This window comes from Camelus bactrianus, chromosome 14 (assembly GCF_048773025.1).
Source record: "Camelus bactrianus isolate YW-2024 breed Bactrian camel chromosome 14, ASM4877302v1, whole genome shotgun sequence".
Classification (NCBI taxonomy): Eukaryota; Metazoa; Chordata; class Mammalia; order Artiodactyla; family Camelidae; genus Camelus; species Camelus bactrianus.
The window spans coordinates 6,092,013-6,112,694 of record NC_133552.1 but is presented as its reverse complement, the minus strand read 5'-3'; the positions used below and the strand labels follow the sequence as shown (position 1 = coordinate 6,112,694).

At 40.7% G+C, this 20,682-nt stretch overlaps 2 long non-coding RNA genes and 1 other non-coding gene across 3 annotated transcripts in view; 1 reads left to right on the top strand and 2 right to left on the bottom strand.

The window, feature by feature from the left end:
• The window catches only part of LOC123615811 (uncharacterized), a 95,095-nt gene extending 76,865 nt beyond the window's left edge, over window positions 1–18,230 (top strand). Inside the window, exons 2-3 of the long non-coding RNA XR_006723575.2 lie at window positions 10,556–10,623; window positions 13,205–18,230. This is a non-coding gene — a long non-coding RNA (uncharacterized LOC123615811). The remainder of the gene's footprint in view (window positions 1–10,555; window positions 10,624–13,204) is intronic.
• TRNAA-AGC (transfer RNA alanine (anticodon AGC)) lies at window positions 4,730–4,802 on the bottom strand. Its single transcript has one exon. It is a non-coding gene; the product is annotated as a tRNA-Ala (tRNA).
• Window positions 6,517–13,518, bottom strand: LOC123615812 (uncharacterized). The gene is made up of 3 exons (XR_012511639.1): window positions 13,330–13,518; window positions 13,128–13,217; window positions 6,517–6,810 (listed from the first exon to the last, which is right to left on the bottom strand). It is a non-coding gene; the product is annotated as an uncharacterized LOC123615812 (long non-coding RNA).
• Window positions 18,231–20,682: the final 2,452 nt, after the last annotated feature.

Below are 20,682 nucleotides of genomic sequence, written 5' to 3'. Positions count from 1 at the left end.
TGGGAAAGTTCATGCTGTCATGCGAGATGGCACTCTTCTTGGTGAGGAAGTGCCAGAAGTTTGAGTTGGAGAGGCAGTGAGGCTCAGAAGGGCCTTGCCGTCGTGCTAGAGGATGTGGAGTGTTTCCACGAATGTTCCGACTGCTGGAGCAAAACCCCCAAAGACCAGGATGTAGGCAAGCACTCTGATGCCCTCGCTCTTGGAGGACTGCCTCTGTAAAGACTGAGCTTCCCTGAGAGCAGGGATGGTTTTGTTCATCTTTCTGTCTCCATTGTTTTCCCACAAACATTTCTGAGCATCTTCTGAGTAAGCACCCTGAGAGCCAGGGATGCAGGAGATATAAGATTCAGTCTCATCCCTCAGGGCCTCAGCCCAGTGGGGAGAGAATAATGCAGACTCTCACTGCACGGTGAGTGCACACAGGTATAGCCAGAGCCCTGACTCAGCAGGGAGGCAGCAAATGTGAGACAGTTTCCTGAAGATGAGGCTTTGAAGAAGTAGATCTGGGGGAGCATCCGAGAGAGGAGGGCAGCAGATGCGGCAGGAGAGGGAGGTGAGCAGCTGGAGTATGTGTGGATGGATGGAGCGCCCTGGGCCATGTTGTGGTTCCGAGGCAGGATGACGCTGGAGCAAAGCCCCGAGGGGAAGGGGCAGAAGGGGGAAGGGTGAGAGGAGACATGCTGGCCGGGAGCAAGGGCATGTCCTCCTGTGAGATCAGAGGAGGAGTTGGGGCGGCTGAGATGACACACTGGTGTAAAGTGGGGCTTGGGGACAGACAGGGTTTCAGTAAAGGCTGGTTCAGTCAGTCAGGTGACGGTGCTGGGCGTCCTTAGCAAGCAGCACACGGGGGTGGCTCTGGGAACACATCTTCCCTCTCCTTGGGCGATGAACACCTGCTTCCTCTCCCTCCAAAGCTCTCCACCTTGAGTAGAGTGTGCCCTTCAGTCCAGAAGCCGGAATGAAAGTCAGCAGATCTTCAATGGTTCTAACCCAGAAGCCGCTCCACACCCTGCGCTGGCTCCTAGGTTTGTGACCTTTCCCTGTTTTGAGGCCCCTCTTCACCTCTCAGAAGCCCCAGCTGCCCCACCTGGGAGGGGGGTGGGGGTCTTCCTGCACCTCCCAGTCCTGGGGTGAAGCTTTGCTCCACCTCCTCATCTTTCTCTGATTCAGAGGACTTTCACTCTCTTCTGGCCAGTTTGGTATTTTCTATGGAGAATGTTTTTTCTCTCGGTAACCTGTTGTCCTCAGATCACTGCCCAGAGTGGGTGGGAGTGAGTGAAGAGAAAGGTGAAATCAAAAAAGCAGGCTTGACTATAAGATGAGGGAATTACAGGTGAAATGATGGCTTCAAAATAATCCAGCAAGTAGGAGATGAAAACAGGGTCTTGTGTCGGTGATGGTTGAAGGTGGGCAGTGAATGCACAAGGTTTTAATCCACCCTTCTCTCTGTTTTTACATGTTTGCCATTTTCTGTAATAAAAAGTTGAAAAATAAAATGGTATTTGAAAAATACGGTGCATTTACAATAATACTTCATTTTTGCCACTTAATGTGAATAAACATGTGTTAATTTACCAATGTAAAAAACTGTCTTAAGAATTGGTCTGAGTCTCTCCTTCCCTCTCTTACCGCCAACTCTGGCCTTTGACAGTGTTACTCAGGCATTTTCCCACCTTGGTTTTATTTTATTTTTTTTAATTGGGTGGAGGTAATTAGGTTTGTTTATTTATTTAAATAGAGTGCTGGGAACTGAACCCAGGACCTCGTGCATGCTAAGCACATGCTCTACCACTGAGCTATACTCTCCCCACTCCCTCCTTGGTTTTATTCAGAATTCATTCCTTCCATCTGAGCATGCTTGTGAAGGGCACCTTCCTTTATCTCTGTTGTGAATTAGAAAGGGTGACGCTGATTGTAAGGAAGTTGCTGTAAACCTAACCTAGACCTTCCCCTGGACTAAGTTCTTTCCACCCCAGCTGCGGCTTTGATGTGACAGAGTTGCTGGTTGTAGTATTTGTTTTTAAATCACCCCCTTGGGCGTCTCGAAAACCCTTTTTTGTCCAGCTGTTTCATAGGCCTCTGATGTTTTAAAAACAAGTGACTAGAGCTTCTCTAGCCCTGAAAAGATGCTTCACAGTAAGAAGCATGCAAGACAAATCTGCGATATAAGAGCTTATTTTCAGTTGAGACCACATTGTAATGGAGAAACTTGAAGACAAGTTTATGAGTCAAAAGATAAGGAACCAACTAGCAACAACAACAGATATTTTGGGTGGAGCGTGTGTCCCAGGCTTGGGCGGAGTCATTCACATTCAGTCTCCCAGGTGTCCCCTCCAGGCCTCCCTACTCCATTCCACCTTCTCAGTAGCTCTGCATTTTCTTCAGGATAAAACCCAATTTTCTTAAGAGCCATTTAAGATTACTCGAGATCTGACTACCTCTCAACTTGTATCTCAAGGTTTCCTTCCTGGAAACTGACCTTATTGCCTCTGAATCATTCTGATTTCTCCACTGGCGGCTCCCACAGCATCAGTCTCTACAGCACACTGTTGTCTTCCCTGCTACAAGCTCCTTGGGCTCAGCTGTGGTCTCCTTTACCTTCGTAGCACCTGTGTATCACACCTGGGAGGGTCCCCAAGAAACCGAGCAGCATCAGTCACCCTGCAGAATGGTAGCCGCACCAAATGAGGACAGCTACTTAAACAAACCCTTAGGCTGGCAACAGAAATGTTACTTTTCTAATCGTGGAGGAACATTCTGCCTAAAAGATATAGCACAGAATATAATTATTTTATTTTATTTTATTTTATTTATTTTTTAAAATTTATTTTTGTTTGTTTTTATTGTGTGCTCAGTAGGAGCCAGCCCCTATGCTAAACCCTTTATCTCCTTTATCTCACTTTTATCCTAAACCACTCACTGTCCTGCACCACCCCACCCCTCACCCCAACGTTCCATCAAATCAGCTAAGAATGTGGACTCTGAAGCCAGTCTGCCTGGATGTGAAGCCCAACTCTGCCTCATTGCAGCTTATTAGTTTAGTGGACAAATTACCTGATCTCTTGTGCCTCAGTTTCTGTGTCTGTAAAATGGGTATGATAGCAGTAAATATTTCATCATATTGTGAGGACTTAAAGAGTTACTGTGTGTGGAGTTGAGGGGTGGGGTATAGCTCAGTGATAGAATCCTGGGTTCAATCCCCAGTACCTCGATTAAAAGAAAAAGTTTAAAAAACAATAATAAATAAAAATTATTTTTAAAAAAAGAGCTACTGTGTGTTAAGCTTTTAGAACAATGCCTTGCACATAGTAAAGGTTAAATAACTGTTAGCTATCAATGTTATTATTTCAAAATTACCATTTTTTTGTGTTTTAAAATATTTTCTAGACCTTTTTTTCCCCAGTTCATTTTGGACTTTTAAGACTTTTTGTAAATGAACTAATTTCTCTTTGTCTGTTGAAATCACAAGGTTGCCATAATCAGCCCTACCTAACTGCTGTCTTTTAGCATCCTTTTTTTAAGGACTCTAACAAGGGAGACAGAGCTAGGACATGTTCCTCTCTTTGTAGAAAGTAATCACAGATCTGTCTATGCTGACACTGAGAGAACATCGAAGTTTAGTACTAACTGAAAAAATGAAAGTTACATATACATATATCTGTTTATCACTGTAATTTAGGTAAGTGGATTTTAAAATAAATTATAAATATTGTATGTATTTATAATTTTAAAATCCACTTACTTAGTCTAAGTAACCTTTGTAGCCTGCAAATGTACTAAAAGTTACTGAATTGTACACTTTACACAAATGAATTTTATAGTATGTGTAGACATCTATACAGTCTGTATGTCATACCTCAGTCAGGCTGTTTTAAAAATCCTATGTAAGGGAGTCTTTGTAAATGAACAAAAAGTCTGGAGGTAAATGCACTAAACTTAACAGTAGTTATTACAAAAGAAGAACTGAGATGGAGCAGACCTTCAGGAGAACAACCTTGATTTTTTTAATTCTGTATGCTTCTGTATCTGAATGTTAATGATAAGCATATATTTATGTATTATTATATATTTTTGGCCTGTGTTTTCACTGCTGTAACTCTGTCACCTAGATCAGTGCCTGCGTATAAATATTTGTCAATAAATAAATATTTCAAATAAATATTTCAATAAATATTTGTCAAATGAATTGATAAATTATATTTTAAAAGTTAAAAAAAAAACAGTGAGCACAATAACTTGATGAGTTTGTGTATGGCTCTCGCAAACTTGCTAATTTTTAAAATCCGTTTGCAAGATAAAATTATGGAAATGATGCTTCTCAGCAGTTTGAGAACTATTCTTGGAATACTCTGAATGGGTCCTGGTTTAAAAATTTCAGGCTCGGAATTTGATTTTTGGCTGCAAAATTTGGCTATGAAAGGAGTTTCCACAGTATATTTTTTTAATCAATCTGTTATAAGGCATGTACAGTAATTTATTTTTCTTATCCATTATAAGAAAATGAAGTGCTGTAACTGAGGAACTGTAAAATCCTGATTTTATTTGTATTCAGTATTGCCTAAAGTTATCTGATTGAAAGTTTTCTTAGATAATAGTGGAAGTAAGTCTATGATAGTTTTCAATCTAGGGTGTTTTTGTTTGCTTTTTTTAATGTTTATTTCATTTTTTAAAGATTTTTTTGGGGGAAAGGGAGAATGTAATTAGGTTTGTTTGTTTGTTTGTTTTTAAGTGGAGGTACTGGGGATTGAACCCAGGACCTTGTGCATGCTAAGCACACACTCTACCACTGAGCTATACCCTCCCCCATCAATCTAGGTTAAAATCTGTATTGGGACTTCTGCCTTCCTGATAAACTTGTTTTATGTATATTAAGGTAGATACTTAGTATGTAAAATGCTAGGATAACATTGTCTTTGTTAGCGTTTAAACATAGTTACTAAGCATGTTATGATTATGTACAATATTCAGCATATTTTATCTTGCTGTTTGCTGAAATGGAAGTTATTTGCTACTTTTATTTAATGCATTTAGAAATATATAAAATAATAATATCTTGATTTTAATCTTACCTTTCCTCTAAAACAGAGGTTCTTAAACTTTTTGGAGGCCATAAACCCCTTAAGGATCTGATGAAAATGCTGAGCCTTTGCACTAGAAAAATGTACACATTTGAAGGTGCTTTCAAACCTCAGGTTAATAACTCTCATTCTAAATCATTAAAATGTATGGGGATATCCATAAATATCTTCACGTCCACACATCGAACTTAAAAGCATGTAATTTGACCAAGGCTCCTAGCTTTTGTATTGATGGCGACTCTGCATTTAACCTGTGGCTCTTTAATAAAACTGTCGGATTCCTTTATTAGAGTAGTGTACTTGGTGCTCCAGGTGTAAGGTACTCAGGTGACTCTAGGATGATTGGCAGATGGACTGCAGGTTCACATTAACCAAACCCCAGTGGCTTGGGGCAGAGTTCTGAGTTCTCCAGATAAAGTCATTGCGTAATTATTTACAGGTGATGTTACTGAAGGACTGACTTCTCAAGATTCCATTCTGGTCTTAATGATACTAAGATGTTCAAGACTAGCAACTATGGTTTTTAAGGAAGAGAGAGCCTACAATTAATTAAGGGTTATTTCTCAACTTAGTGCTTCTGTGAGAACAAGAGAAGGGAATTGTGGTTTCTGAGTGTGGTTTGGGGAATGTTCATGATAATGGAAAAATCAGTGTTGGGACAGACCCCGAGGCTCCGTGAACGACAGTGACACAGAGAGAAACTCAGTTTGAAACAAGAGAAAAGAGATGGAGAAGGTACTGAATTAAGGATTCAGGATGGGTGAGAGCTGCAGTTCTTGAAAACTGATGATGGAGAGACTGTCTGGTGAAGAGCCACCCAAGGTGGAGATCAGAGATTCATTGGGCCCATCTCAGACCTGAGCACTCACACATTCAGCTATAATTTGGGGAAGGAGGGGTGATCTCTGACCCCATCTTCAGGGCCAAGAATTTGCTGATTTCCTATACTAAGAAATTCTTCTAGATTGTACTATACCTAAGGAGATAGAGTGAGTGATGATAGTCTTATAGAGGAAACCAAATCCAGAAATGCCCACCAGCAGCTGTTACTCCTCTCAAGTCTCCCTCACTCCTGCTGAATCCCAACGAGATAAGGAAAAGTGTATGAGAAGATAAATTCCAAAAGAAGACCACTGAATTTGTCCAACCCAAAGTCCTTATTGACCTTAGGACACATTTTTGTGGATTAATGAAAACAGAGTAGGTGGTGATCCCAAGGGATGAATAAATGTTGAATAATCATTTGAGGTATTTACCTATGAGTGAAAAAAGACAGTTGAATTGGTGCAGGAGTAGTGAGCAAATGTGTTTTCCACATTGGAGTGTCCTGGTTATATTTAAAGGAGAAGAGGAAAGAGCTAGGGGATAATTTTGGAAAAAGAAGAGATGACTGAGTTCCTTAAGATCCCTGCCTAGGACTGAAAGGAAAGAAGGCTGGATGCCATGGAGGGGATGGCTTTCCCTTGTGGAGGAATGTTAGCTCTGAGTTTCTAAAAAGAGGCTTTGGGAATGATGACAGTGTTAGGGTGTGTGTTCGGAGGGTGGGGGTCTTTGACCTGATGGAAGGAATGTCTATATGGAGGAGTGTTAAATAACCGTCTCCCTGAAGTTGACTACAAAAGTAAAAGGAACCAAAACCTGTTCAGTTGTCTTTCTTCTTAAATGACTTGAATTTTCAAGGAAGTTGCCTGGAAAGCAGCAGTCCTTCTCCTCTTCCATTGGACAGCTTTACCTTTGAAAATCCAACCACAAAGATGCAACATTTCTTTTATAAAGACGCTACATAGAAAAAGGCAAGATAGAAGACAGTTTCTTTGGTCCATTCCCCTGAACATTTTTTGGTAAGGCTTTGATTTGATGCTCAGCATCCAAACTGCCAGGAACCTTTACATAAACTCACTTCCTGGATGTGTGTGTTCTACAGCAGTTGCCAGCATCTCCTGCTTCTAATCACTTGCCACAGGTGCCCAGTGGCTATCGGGGATGGGACCAATGGTGTGAGGAGGAGGCCCGTGTGTCACATTGTGTGTGCTGGCAGTTGTTGAAGAGGTGATTACTTATTGGGGACTCGAGTTTGGTAGGTAACTGATAGGAGGCCTGTAGGGAGGAGCAGGGTGGAGATTTGCTATCAGGAGCAGTGAGCAATTAATAAATAGGCAGAATTGACAAGGAAAATATTCTCTCCTATCTTCAGCTCTCCCCTGCCTCCTCCTTTTGGCCACCCCTTTTCCAGGTGCCCAATGGTGTCATTAAAATTTATTTGAAAAAAAAAACCACTAATTGTTTGAATTTACTGCAAGTTAATATACATCAACTTTGGAGCTAAAAAGTTTAGTGGAGGGGGGATAAATTAGGAATTTGGGGCTAACATATATGCACTACTATATATAAAGTAAATAAACAACAAGGACCTACTGTATAGCACAAGGAACCATATTCAATATCTTGTAATAACTTGTAATGGAAAATAATCTGAAAAATAATATATATATATGAAATGGAATTACCTTGCTGTATACCTGAAATGAACATAAATTGTAAATCAACTATACTTTATTTTGGTTTCTCTTGCTCTCTTTTTTTTTTCTTTTTCAAATGAGGGTACTAGGAATCAAACCAAGTACCTCGTGCATGCTCAGCGTGCGCTCTACCAACTGAGCTATACCCCCATCCCCTCAACTATACTTCAATAAAAATTAAATAAAATTAAAAGGTTAGTGGCGTATTAGGCTGAATTACAGTAGTAGAGCAGTAGGAGAAAGGAGACAGTAATCGCACCTTCCATCCAGAGGATTACATTCTGTCCTAGGTGTTCCATTTTAAGAAGGACACTGACCAACTTGGATCAGTGGATCACAAGCAGAGAATAGCACTGTGTTATCTGAGGGATGACTAATGCCTGGAGAAGGAAGACCTGGTAACTAGCTCAGATATTTGAAGGGTTGTCCACCATGTAGAACAGCAAAGTATTATTTGGTGTCGTTCTGAAGGACAGAACTAGGAGCAATGGGAGGAAATGACCAGGAAATATATACTGGATTAAAATAAGTAAGAAATGGCAACTAATCAGAAGATTTCAAAAGTGGAATGGAAAGAAAGTCAACTGTAGAACAGCATTCAACATATGCTCCCATTTTAGTTGGAAATTGTACACAAAGGTCTCTGAGCAGTGAAGGGACAGGATCGTTGCTTTAGAAAAAACCACAGTGGCAGCAGGTTAGAAGGTACATGAGAGAAGTAGGCTAGGACGGCCAGTTAACAGACCACTGAAACAATCCAGAGCAGTATTTCAGAAGAAGTGGGTATTCAGAGTTAAAGATGACCTAACCGTCCATCGACAGATGAATGGATCAACCAAATATAGTTTATACATACAGTGGGATGTCATTCAGCCTTAAAAAGGAAGGAATTTTTGTTTTGTTTTGTTTTTTGGTCGGAGGAGGTAATTAGGAGGTTTATTTATTCTTGGAGGAGGTACTGGGGATTGAACCCAGGACCTCTAACCATGCGCTCTACCACTTGAGCTATACCCTCCCTCCAAAAAGGAAGGAATTTTTGACACATACTACAACATGGATGAACCTTAAAGATCTGCTAAGAAATAAAGCAGTCACCAAAGGACAAATACTGTATGATTCCGTTTGTATAAGGTACCTAGTGTAGTCAAATTCATAGAGACAGAAAGTAAAATGGGAGGGGGGGGGGCCAAGGACTGAGGGAAGAGGAGTTAGTGTTTAATGGGGACAGAGTTTCAGTTTGGGAAGATGAAAAAGTTTTGGAGATGGATGGTGATGGTTGCACAACGTGAATGTACTTAGTGCTAAGTAAGTACAACTGTCTATGTATATGAAAAAGTTTTGAGAGATGCATGTACCCTTGAATCCATCACAACCAAGATTCAGAATATTTCCATCATCCCACCCCTGTCCCCGACAAGGAATGATCTGCTTTCTGCCACTTATAGATTAGTTTGCATTTTCTAGAGTTTTATATAAATGGAATTATACAGTATGTGCTTTTTCTGTATCTGATTTATTTCACTCAGCATAATGATTTTTAGAATCGTCCATAGTGTTGTGTGTGTCAGTAGTTACTCCTTTTTATTAGTAACTGATGCCCCACGGTATGGCTATTCAGGGCCCAATGTTGTTGAGCATTTGTTTGTTTCTGGTTTGGGGCTATTACAAATAAAGCTGCTGGGAACTTTCCAGTAAAGTCTTTGTGTAGACACCTATTTTCATTTCTCTTGGGTAAATACCTAGAAGTGGAATGACAAGGTTGAATGGTAGGTGTATGTTTAACATGAAAAAAAAACAAAACAAAACCCTGCAGGCCCCCCTCCCCCGTTTCCTGTGGAAAAAAAAATCCTTGTAGTTTTTGAAAGTGGTTGTATCATTTTACTTTCCTACCAGCAGCTCCACATCTTCATCAACACTTGGTATTGTCAACTTTTTAACTTTAGCCTTTCTAATTGGTGTGTAGTTGTATCTCATTGTGGTTTTAATGTGCACTTTCCTGATGACTAATGATGCTGACCTTTCATGTGCTTATCAGCTACTCATGTAATTTCTTTTGTGAAGTGTTTGTTCAAATCTTTGCCCATTTAAATCTCCTTGGTTGTCTTCTTTCTTTTTTTTTTTTTTTTTTTTTTTTCTCGGTTGTCTTCTTATTGAGCTGTGACAGTTCTTTATATATTCTGGATACCAGTCCTTTATCAGATTTATGTATTGAAAATATTTTCCCATTGTACACCTTATCTTTTCATTTTCATAATAATATCTTTCTAGGAGCAAATTCTAAAGTTTTGATAAAGTTCAGCTTATCAATTTTCTCTTGTATAAAAGTTTGTTTTTGTGTCCTAAGACACTTTTGCCTCCTTCAATAGTGAATAGATTTTCTCCTTTGCTTAACTCTAGGTGTTTTCTATTTTAAGTTTTGCATTTAAGTCTGTCATTTATTTTGAGTTAATTTTTGTATATTATGTGAAGTAGGAGTCTGTGTTCACTTTTACCCCATATGGCTTTGTAGTTGTTACAGCAGAATTTGTTGAAAAGATTTTCCTTTCCCCCATTGAATTGTCTTGCTGCTCTTGTTGAAAATCAGTTGACCATGTACACGTGGGTCTATTTCTGGAGTCTCTGCTCTGTTCCAGGTGGTCGTATCTAATGAGATGTTTGAAACAAGGAATTGGAGCTTTTTTTTTCTGGAATGTCAGCACAGTATATCTTTGCTTAACCCACGGAGAGAAACATCTCTCTTCGGGAAAGCCTACCTACCACCGACAAGTTTGCTCATCATTTCTTAAATTCTTGACTGAAATTCGTATTTCTTACGGGCTAGAATTAGAGCCAAGACCTACAAGTCTAAGGCAAAGGAAAATAGTTGGGTTTAGACTTGGTCAAATGCATACAAGTATTTGGGCTTCCTAATTGTTTGCTAAACTTATTCATGTATTATTTCTGTGGAAAAATTTACAGGATAAAGAACTGAAAATGCCTGGAAGACAGCTTAAGGATCTGGGAACTGTCTCTGCAAAGACCATCAGGTATCTGAACAACGGCAGACGACTCAGCTTTTTCTTATTCCTGTTCATGCCACATACAGTCATCTTCCAGGGCACCAGGATCACTGGCCGAGTTTCACTGGCACTGGTGTAGATGTGTGGGCCTTTCTATCTCTCAAATCCAAGAAAAGCAAATGCTTTACAGAAATGGATTCAACCACCATCTGAGAATAGTGCTTGTCCCACCACACAGAGGTGCAAGAAACACTTTTTGTTACCACAAAGGTCTCTCTTATTTCCCTCCATTTATCTTAGGTATCATGACCTGAGGAAAGAAGGAAACTGGTCCAAAATATTACACTTATTTAAGCAAGAATTTTAAATAAATATGAGAACAACTTTGAAGACATACTAGTAGAAGAAACTATGAAATTCAATTTTAGTGGCTAATATAAAGGGATAGAAAGATATGTTGAAGAACATGGATTCAGGAGCATGTGACCTAGCGGACCCAGGAGATCTAAGTTTATATTCTGATTTTGGCCCACATCTGAGAAATGATCACCTCTGTCCCTTATCTTAGTGAGAGCTACACATGCTATTAAGAGAACTACATGACTTCTTCTTAACTATGCTTCTGTAATAACGAGTAAATTAAAATATAAATTCTAGACAAATCCTTTTCCACTTACATATGCAGTGAGGTTTTTTTGTTTTGTTTTGCTTTGTTTGCTTTTACGACTTAAAATTTTGACCCTCTTTGTAACAGTGCAAATTATATCTTCTTGGTAAGAAGAATAAAGTCAGTCAACTCAAGAATTAATTTTATGTCCTTCAACAAGAGTTTTTGAAAGTACTTGGAAATTAAAGTTACAGGGTTTTGAACTGTGGAGTTTGTGATCTTTCTGAAGGAAGAATGTCCAATCCACCAGTTGCTAAGCTTGCTCCCTAAAGTCACTCAAAAATGTATTTAGACTCCATGGGAATAAACAGAAAGGAAAAAAAAAATCCCAACATTTGTGTTTTTGAATGCTTGCTGTGGCAAATATTTGCACTGAATGTTCATGTTTAACATTTTTAATTATTTGACTTCAGGTCCTCTTCTTAGGCTGTTATCTGTATTATCTACATATACGTGTGTGTTAGGTATACAGAAGGTGGCGTGAGATATCTTTAAGTTTCATGTAATTGCAAGAGTTGTTAGCTGTCTGGAATCACTTTAAGCCCGTGGGTACATTTTGAGCGCTGTCTGGTCACTACAAGTACTTGATTTTCCACTTTGGATCTTTTGGGTCTGAAACTTTTTATAATTATCTCCATAGCAGCTCATCTGATCCATTTTTTAACGATGTTGCAAAAACTAACTTAACATCTAAGTTAGAAAATAAAAATAATGCTGGTAAAAGTTTGTTTTGTTTAGAGTAATAGTTTCAAATTTTATTGAGTTTTTATTACTTAAAGTTTACCAGCAGTAGAGGTAATGACTTCCATTTTGGACATCATCTAGTGTGTAAACATACAGTTTGTACGACCACCTGGTATACTTGCTTGGGTCCAAAGGTTGCACAACAGTTCTGTAATTCTTTAAAGACTTGAGCCAAGTGTTTTCCCCCTTGATTTTAAATCATTATTTTGTAAGGAAAATTTAATTAGAAAAAAATGTTTTCTTTTCTAAGTGCAGGCCAGTCCATTGAGCCAATAAAGAGTTTGTTTGAAAATAATTCCCAGCTTCTAGAACTACTAAGAGAATAATTTTTTTCCTTTAATTAGTATCTTAGAATTTTTTTTTAAACCAATACCAAATGCAATGTGAGCTCAAGTTTTTTAGTTCAGTTCTAAACTTAGAACCCGTGATTTTCAAGTGGGTTCTAAATTTGGCAAAAATGTCTCTCTCTGCCATAGTGGCTGGTGTTTTCCCATTCTTAAGGGTTCATGTATCTTATTTCCAAGCAAGCAGTACCAGTTTTCTTCACTTTTTAATAATTTTTTCCATTTCCCCATGTGGAATACCAAATGTGATGCAACCTTTTTTAGACCATAAAATAAAATCGATATGGCAGCCTTTGGAAAGAAGAGGGGAAATAGTAAGTGAGGGGGAAAGTCATTTAGCTTCCTTCTTACAATGAAAAGATAAATACCTTATGTCTTAGTACACGAAGTTTATACACAGGTTGGTAGAAATCACCAAGTCAGAATTCAAGTGACATACTTATAAATGCAAATGAGTCCTGGCGCCTCCCAGAGGAAAACAGGGGAAAAAGAGCATCCTGTTCGGTCACCAATTCCAGAAGCGTGTCCACCACAGCCACTTCTGCGGTCTGCTCTTTGCTAAATGTTTAATCCCACTCCTTGAAGGTGAGGACACCGAGGCGAAATGCTAAATGCAAACCTCCCTGGGTGCAGAGCTCAGGCCTCTGCGGAGCAGAGGTTATTAGTGGACAGATGTTCTAGGTGGTTGAAAACAGCCACTTCCTCATTCTGCAGGGCATTAGAGGCAAGGATACCAAGGTCTCTCCCCAAAACGGGCCCACACGTCTCTCACTCACCTGCGTTTATCTGTCCTTCTGCTCCGGGCTCAGATCTTTCACTGTCATATTCCTCGTATCCTTTTTTCTCCCATTAGAACCATCTTTTCACTGAAATAAAATGACCCAGAGGAAAGAAGACCGGCATGAATTAAAAGGTGAAATGTTTGTTTGTTTTTCCTCCTGAGACAAACTTTTGGAATCAGATCCCTCAGCCGCACACCTCTGCCGAAGTACGGATCTGACTGTTCCAGCACCTTCGTTTTCTTCCCACGATGATGTTTGGGCACTGGGACACATCACCCCTGCCCAGAAGGACAAGGTTCGAGCTTGCTCTCTCACACCGAGCATCTCCCAGCTCTTCCTGGCAGACGGGCATCCCGCAGACCCAGGTTCTCTGGTCCTAGCCCTTTTCTCTGCTGGGAAGGAGGAACCATGCAGCCCCTTGGAGCAGGGGGCGGCCTCCAGCACAGGGGAGCGGCCTTGACGGTCTTGTCCAACAGGTTCCCCTGCTTTATTTTCTCTTGCTTCTGCAGTGCCAAGAGGGGAGGACCGGAATACTTGAGATATTTCCCCCTCCCAGTCTTCCTGGGGACTAAGCATTCTGACCACCAGATTCCCGGCAGAGGCAGCAGTGGAGTCTCTGGGATGAACAGCCCTCCCAGCCTCCATACCACTTCCACAGGCAGCTGTCTCCCTTCCCCACCCGGCAGGTGCTGCTAGAATTCCATCGACCTCAACATTCCTACAGTGGCTGGAATTGGTCGGGACGTCCAACCTTGAAGGGAAGGCAGCAAAGCGAACCAGCCTGGGTACTGCCCCTTGGACGACGCGCACCGTTCGAGTTCAGGGACTCAGCGCTCTGAGTAAGAAACTCAAATCAGTTTAGCGCAGGACACCCCCCGGGCCAGCCTCCTGCCTCTGACAGCGGCACAAAAGGCTGTTCTGTGAGAAGACGTTGCTGCTCTTTGCCATGTCAGCCTCAGGCTTGGAGGGTGACTCCACACGACATGCTGATTTTCCTTAACAGTGTGTTGTTTATCTGGCCTTGTCTCCAACATTTCTCTTTTGGGCCTCAGTCATCTGTTGCAGTGTTTTTGTATTAAATAATCTAAAGGAAAGGGTATTAGTTAGGCTAGAAGTCAGGAGTCAGGGGTTCAATCTGTAGCTCTGTCTTAAGGTGATATATGACCTTGGGTATTTACCTTCTCCAGGCCTTCATGTAAAACACTGGGGGCTGGATTTGATTACAGCTATGTTCTAAAACTCCATGAGTATTCTTTTTCTTTTTTTTTTTTTTTTGGAGGGGGGAGGTAATTAAGTTTATTTATTAGGTTGATTTATTTACTTAAGTTTTTTTTTAATGGAGGTACTGGGAATTGAACCCAGGACCTCGTGCATGCTAAGCACACACTCTGCCACTAAGCTATACCCTCCCTACCGTAAGTATTCTTTAAACTATTATTTAAGTATTATAAATAGATAATAGTATTTAAAATAGTATTTTCTTACTATTGTAAGATAGTACTTTCCCCACAATTGTTCTTACATTACTCTAGTCAAATTTTAAGGACTACTGCTGTTTTCTAGTCTTGTACGTTTATCTTATCTGTGCTTTTCATGACTGAATTAACTTCATCACACTCCCCCTTTACTTCGGCTTTACTGACTGCAGATCTACTGTCTTTTTTTCCCCCTTTCTTTATAACTCTACTTTTATAAACTTTCCAAGAAAGTCTCAAAATGTTCTTAGTTATTTTTGTTACCCATATCTGGAGAGACTTCAGCCCTAAAGAAAGTAGTCTGTACTCGAGGTAGGATAAGGGTGCTGTCTGCTTACCCCCCAGTCAGGTGGCTCTGTGACAGCAGCAGTGCACTGCGTTTGTGTCTTTTGGGGCTGCCCACGATGTCTCCTCAGATGCCTTTCCTGTGTTATAAATAGGACTTCAGAATCTGTCATCTTATAAATACATTTGAAACCTTCTCCCCCCAGTATTTTACTCCCCACAGGAGTATGTATCTCCGGCTTTCTGCACATTCATGGAGCTTTGAGAGCTCTCTTGGCCCTTTGTCCCCTTGGATCTTCATTACCTGGAAGAAGAGTCATCCACAGAATTGAAGGTTGTACTGTGTGTTTCCACTTCCATGTCATTTCTTTAAATGCTGAAAACAAACAAACAAACAAACAAACAAATGCTCATACTCATCCTGACCCCTGGGAGGGAGTGGCAGTTGGTGGCAGATGGTGAGTGAGGATCAAGGTGCAGATCCTTCCTGAAGGATGGGAAAACTTAGCATTTTGTGTGTGTGTGACTCAAATTTGTATAAATTATATTCCATTTATAGTTATCATAAAATATTGGCTACTTTCCCTATGGTGTACATCCTTATAGCTTATTTATTTTATACGTAGTAGTTTGTACCATTAGCATTTTGCTTGAACGTGAATTTTAGTAGCAGGTTATACAGTAGTTGGTAGCAGAGTCGTGGTTGGGCTCATATCACGTCATTGCTTCCCCCACTTTATCCCATTTACGCATTTACTCATGAGTTGAGTGGCTCCCACAGGCCGGGCACTAGGCTTGATGCCAAGAAAAATGGTGAGTAAAGCTCACCCTGCCCTGGAGGGATTTGCAGACTAGAAGGCTACATGTTTAGGCAACTGCAGGCCGGGATGAGAATGCCAGGAGAGGAGTGGGCTCAGAGCTGGGCAGTCAGGGAGGCTTCTTGGAGTGGAGGTGTGTGTGTTGAAAGACCAGCAGCAATTGGAGGTGGAGGATTATCCTGATTGAAGGAACAGCAAGTGCCTGAGGACGCGTGCACTTCCTAGAACACCCAGTGGCTCAAGACCTTGGAGCTCAGGGCTGGAGCAATCAGCAGATGCTGACCACAAACAGCCTGGGATGCTCTGCTAAAATGTTTGAACGTTCTCTTGAAGGCAATGGGAGGTCACAGAGGGATTTTTAAAGTAGAGGAATATCATGATCATATTATTGTACTTATTTTAGAAAAATCGCTTGGAGTTTTCTAAGGCGAAGGCCAGAGGCATTCGGTACTAGAAACTGCTGGAATAAACCAAGCAGGAGAGCGTGGCTTCAGTTAAGATGGTGGCCTTCGAAAGGAGGGAAGTGGGGCGGTCAGAGACATAAAGGGAAGAGGTAGAGACCACAGGACTCTTACGATTTATGGATTGTCAAGAGTTAGGGAAAGGGAAGACCCAAAGATGAAATTTGGGTTTCTGGGCCAGGCTCCTGAGCTTGAGAGGACCGGGAGAAGGTTTTAGTGATGAGTGCAAAGGGGAATGAAGTCCTGATTCTCATGGCCACCTTGACGCAGCAGCCAGGGTCCAAGTCATGAGGACTCAGAATGGTGAGGGACTATTCTAAGAATGAAGTGGGTTTTCTTTGCCTCCTTGGCCCACTTCCCTTTAGGTCAAGTGTGCTGGGGCTATGCCTTGGTGAGATTTTCTGACCTGTCATCCATTCCATTGGGATTTCTGCTCAATAATTGGTAAAGAACATTGGTTTTCTCATTTCCCACATAGAGCCTAGAAGGAGGCAGTACTGCACAATTGTGGCTACAGCTGTCATTTTGCTACCTTTGGAATGTATGTGTCTGAGACTGCTGGCTCTGAGTGCCAGAGCAGAGAATATAAGGAGACATCCATGCAGGGCGTCACATAAAGGGGTTGGGCTTTGGGGCCAGAGAGACTAACTGGGTAAGCCTAGGCGACCTTAATCTCCTCCTCTGTAAAATAAGGAAATTAGCACCCACTCCAGGAACTTGCTGCAAGAATTACAATGAGGTAAAGCATTTATGGTGCCTAGCAGATGAAAATGCCCAATAAATATTAGTTTCTGCCCCCCCCCACCCTCATCCACAGACACTTACACTCACACCTTCTCACGCTGAGGTAACTCCATGCTGCCCTTCCCTTTACTATCTTGCTAATAAGTGGGCGTTTTGTTTTGTTTTTTTAATTTCTTAGACAACAGAGAGAAAAGAAGAAAAAAGGAGAGAAGCGGGAAGGGGAAGGGATCCAAATTAAACGTAGGAACTTTACTGAGTAAGTGAAAGTTTTGCCTGAAAGGGTGCTTTCAAGTGTCTAACATCAGTTCTTTCTCAGCCACAAATGTTAACCTATGGCTGGTGGCAGTCACACGTGTCTTTAAGACTCAGAGCACACCTGCAGGCATAGCAGAGTCCTGAGTAAGACAGTGGCTCCCTTTCCTTCATGGGCTGACTTTGCTCCACCTGCCTTTGTCCTTGAATCTTAAGAGTTCTAAGCTCTGACACGATTGGCATCTCGCTTTAGAAAAATGCAGGTCTTCTGCCTTGAGTCCTCTTCAAATCTTTCTGCTTTTGGAGATATGCATGTAAATTCTTTCTTATGACTCTTCCTGGGTTTGGATAGCATCTAACCCTTGCATTTAGGGCTCACAGCCTGCCTCAGGCCACCTTGCTTAGATGTTGGATAGATTCAGGGAACATTTCTGAGTGGAACACTCTTTGGCACTGGCTTCTGCTTTTGCAGCCTTCTCCCTTCCCCTCCTTGGCATTCTTTTCTCCTATTGCTCTAGCAGTTCCTCCCCTAATCTCATTTGTGTTCTTTTGCTCCATCAAAAAAAAAAAAAACAAAAAAAAACAAACCTTTGAAAAAGAGAGGAGGTTCCATTTTAGCCATTGAAGAATTTTAGCCACATAAAGATGTTCTTTGAGTCCTCTGATTATCTTTAATAAACATACAGTTTTTGAAGACACCTTGTTACCATATAATACTTAGGTCAGGATATAGTTTCTACTTGCAAAAAGTTTTCACTTCTTTAGGTAAGGTAAGAAAACACAAGAGGAAAAATCTTCAAGAGACTAATATTACATGTCTTTTCAAAGATAGGCAGGAAACCATAGAGAGAGCCTCACAAAAATCCATTCTTCTGCTTGGGATGAGATTATTGATTTCCTTAGTTACTATTTTTCCCTGAAGTGTTGAAATAAGTGCCTTTTGATGCCTGGGCTTGAGAAAAACTTGTTCCCCAAAGCCACTTGGCAAGTATAAATCCCAGGAACTAGGTGCTTTAAAAGCAGTGTGTTTGTGAAGCAGGAGCCATTGTTGAGAGAGAAGGGGGCGGGGAGGTGGGGGAGGAGGAGGCAGAGGGAGGGAGGGCAGACCTCCGTGGGAGGAACTGTGGCTGTGGGTGGGAGTGACCAAAACACTGGAGAGCCCTCCTTCTCAATACTTCCCCTGTTCCACCACTGCTGGCTCCACCCAGGGAATCCTCGTCACCCACACTGCTCCCAGTAAATCTGGAGTATTTGGAGTCACCCAGATCTAAAGCCTAGATTGAATTTGTTGAATTGGATGGCATGCATTTTGGTGTCAAAATGAATTTTCTACACAGGAAGGACTGATATTTTGGAGGAGTATATGAATGTTTGTGACAGCTTGTAATATGCAGAGAGAAATGTGTGCTAACCTCAAAATTTGCCACACGAATGCAGCCATTTAGAACCCTGGTGTTACTGTTGTGACTTGAAGGATTTTTAATAAGATACGTAAATTTAAAAAATAAATACATCTACAAGCTTATGAACTATACGACACCTCACACCATAAAGAGCAAAAAAGAAAATCTGTTAAAACAGCAGTGCATAGAAACGTTGCCCCAGATCATCAGGTTAGGGGCTGACCTGAAGGGAGTTTAACCACACGAAAGTGCCAGTATCAACCGATTGTGACCAACAAAAAGGACATGACAATAGGTTTTGTTCCATGTCCCTAAAGCTAGCATACTAGAATGTAATTTAATCTGTGAAGGGAAGGGAGTTCTAGACATAGTTTACTAAAATTGAGGATTAGCAATGTGATAGGTGTGGACAGAAAATCGAACCTCACCTTGACATTCAGCTAACGTATTGAGTAGCTGTGATGGGCGAAGAGTGCTGGAGAGAGACCGATGAGTAAGAAAGACAACATAATAATATATTTATATAGGTTATAAAATGTATAATAATACATTTTCATTATATTTATAACGCTATAAAAGCCGTTAGAAAGGTACACCCAAAAGTGACAGTTCAGAAAATGAAAGAAGGCTCATCAAGTTGAGAATTAGAAACGGTTGGGAAAGTTTTAAAGGACGGGTTGGATTTAGCAGCAGAGGTGGGGGAAGGACACTACAAACCAAAAGAAACAGTGTGACCAGAAGCTCGAAGGTAGGAAAGTACAAGGTCCAGTTTGGAAATTGAGAGAGCAGTGGGAGCGAAAGCAAGAGAGAAATTTTGCCTGATTAGGGAAGGCCTTGAAGGCCAGGTGAGGATTTTGTAGTTAATTGGGATAAAAATATTGTAATTAAATGGAACGTTTTTTCAGCAGTGGAGTTTTATGCGTTAAGAAAATATTAATAATAGCAGTTTTTTAAATAATCTAAAATAAACAACCAACATCTGGTGATCATTTACAGCACTCTAAGCAATTTGCATACTAGGCTCGGCTCTTTATGCATATGAGCTAATTTAAACTCACAACTTCCCTTTGAAAGGGGTATTATCATTTTACAAAAGCAGCTGAGGCTCAAGGAGGTTAATCCACTTTGCCTAAGGTAACAGCAAGTTAGTGCTAAGGCCAGGATTTTTATCCTAGGAGAGTCTGGTTCCAAAGCCTCCATTTTTAACCACATAAAATAAAGACCAGAACTAGAGTTGGGGGCAGTAGAAACGAAAAAGAAAAAAAAAATAGTGAGAGGATGATTCAAAAGTACTGTGGCCTAGATGTCACAGAATCTGATGTGAGGGAAGAGGAAGAAGGGGGAATCAGACTCCTAGACTTGGAGCTAGTGTGGGAAGTTGGCAAGTGGGGAAATCAGGAAAGGGTGTGGTTAAGAGAGTAAACCCCCTGAGTTTGGGAAACTGGTACACAGTAGGGTCCAGGATAGATCCTAAGGCTGAAAGGGAAACTTGGGGTTGTTTACATAAAAATGGAGGTTAAAACTCCACGTGGAGTTGGTCACTAGGGTCTCTAAGAGAGCAGAGAAGCAAAGAGAAGCTGACTCAGGACTGAATTATGGGAGATGAAGGAATAGTAATTAAAGAAGACATGGGTAGTGATAAGAAAAAAGTTTCTTCATGTAAACACTGATACTTTTCCTCCTAGCAGATGACTGGTTCTGATTTGAGTTATCAAGGCGATCACGTTTGGATGACAATGGAGACACCTTTATTTTAGGGCCATGATGAATGTGTGTGATTTACACACACACACACACACACACACATATATATATGTAAATCATAAATCATACTATATATATAGTGTATTTACTTACAGGGAAGAGTTTCTAGAGTAATGAGGTCTGAATTTCAAAATAATCTGAATCTCTGAGTCTTCTATTAGCAGATTTCTTCTCTTAAAAAATTGGAGTCATTTGTTTCTAATTTTAGAAGTAATATTGATTGTAGAAAACTAGGGAAATATTGAAGAGTGTAAGAAGAAAACAAAGATTATCTTTTACAAGAAATAAACAGTATTAACATTTTTTAGTATATTCTTCCATTCTTTTTCCATTCTTTTTTGGATTCA